Source organism: Polyodon spathula, chromosome 1 (genome assembly GCF_017654505.1).
Source record: "Polyodon spathula isolate WHYD16114869_AA chromosome 1, ASM1765450v1, whole genome shotgun sequence".
Taxonomy (NCBI): domain Eukaryota; kingdom Metazoa; phylum Chordata; class Actinopteri; order Acipenseriformes; family Polyodontidae; genus Polyodon; species Polyodon spathula.
In genome coordinates this window covers 88,202,470-88,211,913 of record NC_054534.1, presented here as the reverse complement: position 1 = coordinate 88,211,913, position 9,444 = coordinate 88,202,470, and the positions used below count along the sequence as shown (strand labels likewise).

The 9,444-nt window shown below is 40.1% G+C and overlaps 1 pseudogene; it reads left to right on the top strand.

Annotated features, from left to right (window-relative positions):
- Positions 1-1,091: 1,091 nt before the first annotated feature.
- On the top strand, positions 1,092-2,092 carry LOC121303200 (annotated as a pseudogene).
- The last annotated feature ends 7,352 nt before the right edge of the window (positions 2,093-9,444 follow it).

Genomic DNA, 9,444 nt, shown 5'->3' with positions numbered 1-9,444 from the left:
TAACGCCTCCCCCCTTCAGGGGGGTGGTCGTAACTGCAGTGAAGGACTTGGTTCAGTCCTCAGCTCTGAATGTGGAGATACAGGAACTGCTCAGAAAGCGTGCCATTCAACAAGTAGACCCTGCTCTGATCGACCAGGTGTTCTATTCCAAATACTTCCTAGTGCCCAAAAAGGATGGTGGGTTCCGCCCTATTCTAGATCAGCGAGCACGGAACAGATACCTAATGCGGTTATCATTCAGGATGTTTACGCACAGGCACATTATCCAGTCAGTTCGGGGGGGCGACTGGTTTACCACCGTGGACCTGACAGATGCGTACTTTCACGTTCCCATCTGCCCGGGTCACAGGAAGTATCTGCGTTTCGCATTACAGAGCAGGGTGTACAAGTTTTGTGTTCTCCCATTCAGTCTGTCTCTAGCTCCTCGAAACTTTTCGAAGTGTATGGACGCTATTCTGGCCCCTTTGCGGGCTCAAGGCGTCCGACTGCTGAACTACCTAGACGACTGGCTTGTCTGCGCGCAGTCGAAGGAGTAGCTGGCACAGCACACACTGATGGTTACAAACCATCTGCAGTGGTGGGTCTGAAGGTCAACTCAGAGAAGAGCCGCCTTGTGCCAAGCCAACAGACCGAATTTGTGGGTCTGCATCTGCACTCAGTGTCCATGGAAGCGACCTTGTCAACACAAAGAGTTGCCTCACTGGAACGGTGTCTCTCCCTGTTCAGGTTGAGAGAAACAATCAGCATGGAGCTGTGTCAGCGCATGCTGGGGCTGATGGCTGCTTCCTCACAAGCCCTTCCGTTATTACACCAGAGACCTCTACAGGCCTGGTTCAATGCCTTTGCCTTACATCCGCGGAGAGACAAACACCGCAGGTTGAGGGTATCCTGAACCTGCTGGGAAGCGCTACATTGGTGGAAAGTTCCAGCAAACATCCGCCAGGGCGTTCACCTGGATCCCATCTTCCAATATGGTTTCCGAGCGTGGTGCAGTTGCTGCACGGTCAACCGCGGGAGCTTCCCCTGCGAGCAGACCTATTGTCACAGGCCGAAGGACGGCTTTGGCACCCGAACCCCAAGATCATGCAACTATGGGCCTGGCCCCTGAACGGGAGCGCCTGTCAGCCTTAGGGCTTTCGACATCGGTGATTTCGACCATTCAGAGTGCCAGAGCGCCCTCTACCAGGTCACAATACACGTACAAATGGCAGTTGTTCCAAGATTGGTGTCTGGCGGGGGGCTATGACCCAATATCTTGTCCTATGGCAGTAATATTACAGTTTCTGCAGAAACTGTTAGATGAAGGGAAATCTCCCTCTACACTTAAAGTGTATTTAGCCGCCATATCAGCCTGCCATGTATGCATTGACGGGTTATCACCAGGCTGCCATTTTCTGGCATCTCAGTTCCTTAAAGGCGCAAGACGCTTGCGGCCTCCAAGGATGACCAACTTACCGTCATGGAGCCTTGACGTGGTGCTAGAAGCCCTTACCAAGGCACCGTTCGAGCCTCTCCACACAGTGGATATGAAGCTCATGTCTGTGAAAACCGCGTTTTTGCTGTCGGTAGTGTCGGCAAAACGCGTCATCGAGTTACATGCGCTGTCAGTGCATCCTTCATGTATATGCTTCGCAGGAGACGGTTCTAAGGTCTCCATGCATCCAAATCCAGCCTTTTTGCCAAAGGTTATATCTCCGTTCCACATAAACCAGCCGGCCGAGTTGATGGCGTTCCATCCTCCTCCCTTTTCCTCTCCAGAAGAACGACGGTTACACATGCTCTGCCCTGTACGGGCATTGTGGTGTTATATTGACCGTACAAAGACCGTGAGGCAAACAGAACAACTGTTCATATGCCATGGTTCTAGGACCTTGGGTCAGCTGTTGTCAAAACAATGCCTTTCCCACTGGATAGTGGATGCTATTAAATTAGCCTATAGTCTGCAGGCCTTCTGCTGCCAGAGCAGTTGAAGGAGCATTCCACTAGGGGTATGGCAACGTCCTGGGCCCTCTTTAGAGGGGTACCAGTGTTTGATATTTGTGCAGCAGCCAGTTGGGCTACACCGCATACTTTTATGAGGTTTTACAGACTAAATGTGCTGGATTCCTCTGCTCCATTGTTTGGAGCATCTGTACTGCGCTCTATGGCACCTCAGGTTGCCAATGTAGTGGTTAATACCCCACCTTAGGACAGGTGTCATTGCGAGCATAGACGCTGAGGCGCAGCTCCGCATATGCCTAGATGTATTGCCTACGCAGTTACGTTATGACGTAAGTCTGTCCTACTGCCGAGAATCCTCCCTCGCAACGGCTTGGGTACACTGGTCCCATACGTTGATGGTTATTTTCGAATTGAAAGGGAACGATAGGTTGCGGATGCAACCCCAGATCCCTGAAAGAGAAAATAACCATCAAGCTGCGAGGTCGCTCCAGAAGTCTTCACGGCCTGAAGAGCAAAAGAGGAAGAGAGTCTCCGCACGCTGTGTATTGTAAGCTCCCAGTGGGGGTGGGTTTACACGTCAGCTCGCACAGAGGCCTATCGGCAGCTTTGCTATAAAGCTCAGCCAATCTTACTGCCTGACGGCAATGTCCCATACGTTGATGGTTATTTTCTCTTTCAGGGAACCGGGGTTGCATCCGCAACCTATCGTTTTTTTTTTTTGGTGGCCTCAATATTAACTTCAATCAGTACCACTTTCAATTTGTATACATATGAACCACCACTCTCAACTGACCAATGACATGCTTGCTGTCTGCCAAAGCGCGTGTTTCAAATTTCTGTTTGTGATTGGGCTATTTACTGTCATTCGTGAGAGGTTCAACCTTGAACTCTTCTGAATGAACAGTGCACACAGCTTTTACACTTTACAGTCCAAACAGACGCGCAACACTGAGTAAGAGACATGAAGTATGGCCTGACAGCGGTAGGGGAAAGGAAAACATAATTTAAAAATTAGCTATTAAATTAGCCTATATAAATTAGCTATTATTGACTGTCTGCCATTCAAACTAAAACACTTGTGGAAAATGTAGCTGGAGCCGTTTAAGTGAAATTAGTATTTAAGGGGTTGTAATGAATCCTTTCAAGACCACACATTTTTCAGTGGGATGCTCCCCCAGGACCAGGTGTTTTCTGGCTGTAGTTGATGCTCTTCCTATAAAAAATAATCTATTTTTTACATCTTGGAAATGGTGTCCTTTTTTTGAGAACACTGGAGAACATTATAAAGTACTGAAGAAACCATACAAACTTTTCACTTTTTTTTTCAACACAATATTTCAGGGTTTTTTTTTTCTTCGTTAAGTATTTTTTTATTATATATTCTGCTTAGATACATGTGTAAAAACACACTTGCCCAGTAAACATGACTGGCATCTTTTCTAATGTGAAATGCTGGTTTTATATAATAAATAAGCAAATGTGAGAAAGAAGTAAGCCCATAATTAAAATGTTTTAAACTTATTTTGTTGCATAAAATATTCTTCTGATTTAAGTTTCAAATGCATGTAAACTATAGTTGTTACAAACAAATGCATTAGAATGTAAAGTGATGAGGAATTTTAGTTTGAACATGTTTGTAGGGAAAAAGAAAACCCGACTAGCGGGTACAGTGAGCAGCTGCACTTTTTTTCAGTCAATCATTTTTCAATCAAAATATATTTTATTTACTTTGGGATATTTTATTGAAATCTTTTAACTTGCTGGTCCTTTTCATTTCACAGTTTATGTTAAGGTATTGTCAGCTAGGTTCAGTAACATTTCTAATGTTATTAATATTGGCAACATTCATGGGGTTTTTACACAAGAAAAGTGCTTTTTTTTCTGTTTCCATTCGCTCAGTTTATTTAACTCAAGTAAACCAGGCTTTTCACCTGACATCATGCAAATGAATGGGAAAGGTGGGGGTTGATATGTAAATTAGCTATGCGTAAAGTACTCATGCTGTTTTTGAAGATTACTAGTGAACTTTTGTGAAAATATGGTTTCAATGCACACAGAAATGGTACACGAGCGAATCTAAGCTGCTGTAATGAGACAAAATTCCTCGTGCCTGGCTGGTTAATAATGTGTTTTACTACTCTTGCCCAAATTGTTTTTCAGATGTAATTAATAGTGAATACTGTTTCAACTAATGTATCTTACGACTCATTAATTAAAAATAAACTCGGAGGTATAAAATTAAACTGACCAACAGGTATTTTCGCCATGGCTGAAAACCGGCAGAGACTATATATATATATATATATATATATATATTATATATATATATATATATATATATATATATATTTATCCCTTTCATTCAGGCAGTATAGCAAGTAGGAGATCAGGTGATGCTGCATATACTACCCTGGCTTAGAAACCCTACCAGTCCAGACGGCTGACAGCTGCTGAGGAAGCATTCAACACCACGCTTGGGCAAATACAGGTAGTGGGCACTTGAAAGGGAGATGGCGGATACTTGTGAAATTGACTGAAGTGCACCATTAGTTTGTTCCCAAAATTGGCACTGCCTGCTGTGAGACAGACGGGGAAGGTTACCAGTGTTGCCAAGTCGCACGAGAAAAAAAAAAAAAGCTACACTGCCTTTCAAAACAATCGAACCCATGTTACATTATAGGTGTTTGCAAGTTCCAACCAGCGACTCTCAAAAACAAGCCCAATTCTGCTTATTATAATCGGACTTGGCAACTGTGAAGGTTACCTCAGCCGCCAGTTCCAATTGGACAGGAGCGATCTGAGGAGTCTCGTGCTGTCAGAAGTTCTCTCCTTTCTTTTAAGTTGTGTTGGATTTACTGTTGTATCAAATATTAATGATATAAAAAAAATAAAACACACTCAATATGTTCATTTGCAATTTTATTTGATCAGTTCTGAGAAGGCATCAACAACTTGTTGGCTGTTGTGCTGTTTTGGGAGATGGAGCTGGCTCATGACATCCAGTTCACCAACTATATTTATTAACATGTAGAGCAGACACGCGTTGTCTTTGGACATAGCTGGGATCGACAGGAATTAATTTAGTTAGATATTTAAGCAGCAAGGGTAATATCAAACAGCTACATTAATACTATAACAGGTGCATAACACAGTTCATGATAAGTGGTTTATATAGAACTGTAAACCCACAAGGGATATACAACATGACAGACCAGACACAGCAAAACACAATAATAATAAAAAAGCTGCGCACATTATCATTAAGGTGAACTACACCACTGCTAACCATAAAATTGCCCATCAGCCACTACTTTCTGGTGTCTTGGAATCCACAGTAACAACTGATTTGTATTCAAGAATAAACACGCTCATTAACATTTACACGTGAAATGCGGGTTGCCATGCGAAACTGGGTGTGGATTTCCCATGTGTTTCGTCATTTACACAAGTAAATGAGATTTACCCTATCCCTCTCTTTGGCTGTTTTTTCATCCACAAACCTGATTTACCAGAGTAATTCTCCCAAACGTGCACGCGGATCGCCATTTCACGTGTAAATTGACCCGCATGGAAACCCCATGATTGTATCGACAATCAGTTATTTTCATTTTCTTTTATTGGTAATCAGGGCCTGCCTTAAGGCAAGGCGAGCTAAGCGGCCGCCTAGGGCCCCCACCGTTTATGGGGCCCAGCCCGGCCCTCAACTGGACTGTCATGAGATTTAAGTTGCTGCAAGATTTAGTGAGTCGTTATGTGCGCTTAATTTAAAACGCTCAGGGGTGCACATATGGTTTACCTCATATAGACACAGGAGAGAAGGTTCGTGTCATGTGTGAAAGTGCGAGGAAACATGTTGCTGCGCACTTTCATACAGTTATCAATGAAATCGTTGTTCAGCAAGTCAAAAAGGTATGCAGGCAAAAGTAGACTTAACAGATAACAATACATTGTAAAATAATGTTTTGTGTGGCAAGCCTCTTCATTTACCTCAAAAGTGAAGCTTTTCTATTTTAAAACACACATTGATTTAAAAAAATAGTCATTGTTTGGTTAGATGCATATAATCATGAATTTATGTTAAAGCCAAATCAGTTGTCGCAGCTAATGTAAATAGAATCCATTAATACAATTCACTGAATTAATGAGCTATTGTTTCGTTAATATGTTGAACATTTGAACTACCCAGATCTGCCGTCTTAGTTTTCTTAATATAGCAATGTTAGTGTTAAGAGATTATATGTATATATATATAATATATATATATATATATATAATATATATATATCGTGCTAAACAACGATTATGGTAAGTAGTAAAACACTTAAGCTATAAAAAAAATTCGGTTTTTTTAACCCAGTAAAATACTTACTTTACAATAATAATAATAATAATAATAATAATAATAATAATAATAATAATAATAATAATAAATAATGATGTATAATGGGTGTTCTACCCATGAGACAATACTCTGTTTACGAAAATTTTTCTTTTAAGAAAAAAAATGAAATAATATTAAAGGCTGCTATGAGTCTTGCCATGGATGAGAGAGATTTCTTTTTTTTTTTTTTTTTTTTTTTTTTTTTTTTACAAAATATTACAAATATGGGTGTAATTAGATACTGGATCCATTTTGTAAAAAATATTTACTGTAACAAATTTGGCATACTGTCAAATAAGAGCAAAGTTGCCAAGAATTTGGGGTGCTCAGATTTGATAAAGGGCTTTGCTGCTGCCAAAGCTAGGAAAATATCTTTGCAATGTATATTCTTACGCAATTTAGAAAATAAAATGATAAATAAAAAAAAAAAAAAAAAGGATTTGGTAATGCCCAGGTTTTCATTTGTTAAAAAAAAAAAAAAAAAAGTACAAAGTGGCATTGCACAGAGTGCTAAGGTCAAAGGGGGATTTTTTTGTTTATTTATTTATGCCTGGTTATTCTCGCCTCCAACCTTTCAGAATCCACTTAATCAGGCATTACAGTATTTGTCAGTAGGCCTATTGGGGCATGCTCATTTTAGAAAAAGTTAATACTTGATATGTTTGAAGTAGACTGGAATTTTGAGTGCTTTAAAGTTGTGAATTATATAAAATGATAACGTCTAGAAAACGAACAGAACAAGTATATTCATTAACATATTAATATTGTTAATATTATTTACTGTATCTTAACAATATGTAGGTGCATATGATTATATGATGCACCTATATACTAACTTTAAGATAAGCTTGCTACTGTAGTATTCATTTGATGTTCTGGACTCCACACTTAATCGTCACCGCCTTGGGCCCCGCACAGCCTAAGCCGGCCCTGTCGGTAACCATATTGAAAAAATCAATATAGGTCGACCTCCAGATGAAACTGAATATTCATACAGAAAAACCTGCCTTAAATACCCAACTGTATAACTGGACTGACCGCCTGACTATAGTGACAACTATATGTTTCTTATTAAGTAGTTGTAGCCTTATAAAATAAAATCATGTTTGCTGTAAAAGTCACTTTTAGGCAGTCCCTTGAGTTAACCGAAGACAATCTTTGTCTTTTTTACATCCATTTCCACAGGACAGACAGAGACGTGGATTTTTGGTGAAGCTGAGCTGTGCTCAACATTTAATAAATGAACAGACAGAAAATAAAAGGTTTGAAAGACAAACAAAACCCAGGACATGGCACTTGGGGCCAAAATAAATAGACAAACAAAACGAGTAGACACTAACAAAACAGGATGGACGAATGCTACACAAAACAAGTACGGTGCTGGTCCTTCCAGAACTCATAGCAATTGATATTATCGTTTATATACTTAACGTTTCTCCACTCTCTCTCTCTCTCTCTCTCTCTCTCTCTCTCCACTCCCGAACACACAATCCCGAGTGACTGAAAACGTGCTACTTTTATGTAGCTGTATCGATACTCGATTGCTAATCAATCATTCAGTTGGAGTCTCGGTACAACTGCACATGAATTGATAAAGTGCAATTCCCTGTGCTCGCATATTCTTACATTTTACCTGCACATGGAGTGCTGTGCAATCCTCATGCCTAACTACAAATATATATTTTAAACACTGCTCGTAACCCATATTTGTATCCTGTGTATTTTATACATAAACACCAACATTAACACACAACACGCAACATACAATACCAAAATACACACAGGGGCGGGGCAACATTGCCACAGTCTTATATCCTTTTGTGTTACTTTATGTAAGTATTGTATATTTATATTTAAAGAGATTTTATTCAAGATGTTTTCAGATAGATATTTAATTCACCTTGACCAACACAACTAGAAGTATTTCGAATGCTTTTTTTTCTGGAATCAGAAGGGTATGTTCAATACAAATGTTTGTTAGTGAGTTTCCTTTCAAAGAACCTAAGAATTAAAGACTGCACATCCTGTTTTACGTTATGAATTGAGTCATTTTATTCAGAGATAACATATAGTACAGTATTTGGGTCAACGTCAGGATAAAGTCTTTTAGGAAAGACTCTATGATGCTGTTGAACATAAAATACTCTTTGTTGGAACACCAGCATCACAAATCAAGTTAACCGTGGAGATACATACAAAAGATTCACTGAATATTTGCAACTGAAGTGCATAACCTTAAGGCTGTCTTTGTACATGGTTAATTTATTTTATACAAAATAGGAAAAAAAAAAATTAAGCATTTTTGTAATTGTAAAATATAAAAAACACATTGTATATTGGATGAATATGACATGTAGCCTCAGGGATGCTGTGATTTATTTATTTATTTATTTATATATAGAAGCAATCTGCTACGAAAATGTTGGACCTGGTGTTTGGGTTGCACTCTATAATACAATTTTCTACATTAAGTAAAAAAAAACATGAATATACAGTCAGAAATTACCACTGATATTAAAAGTAAATCTATCTTCGGATTCAGGTATTATTATTATTATTATTATTATTATTATTATTATTATTATCATGTAGTGGGATATGTGGATGAGTAGGGTAAACTATTGTAGATTTACTACCAGAATTTTTTTGTTATATTTTTAAATTTAGTTGTCGCCAATGTTTTTTTTACCCTGGTTTCCTCCCCAATTTGGAATGCCCAATTATTATTTTTATCCCTGTTCACCGCTGCGACTCCCGCACTGACTCACGAAACGGTGGCAGACACACATGTCCTCTGAAATGTGACCTGCCAAGCCATCTTTTTTCGTGCTACAGGTCTACTGTGAAGCAACCAGACCCATAGTGCCAGAGGACAACACAGATCTGAGTGGCTTCTACAGCAGACCCGCAGGTGCCCTATCGGCCACAGGAGTCGCTGGTGAGCGGTGAACTGAGGATTACTCTACCGACCCGAACCCTCCTGGGCGGTGCTCGGCCAAATGTGTGCCGCCCCCTGGGAACTCCCTGCCACGATCGCCGATGGCACAGCCTGGACTCAAACCAACGATACCCAGGCTATAAGGTGCATCCGGCACTCCACATGGAGCGCCTTTACTAGATGC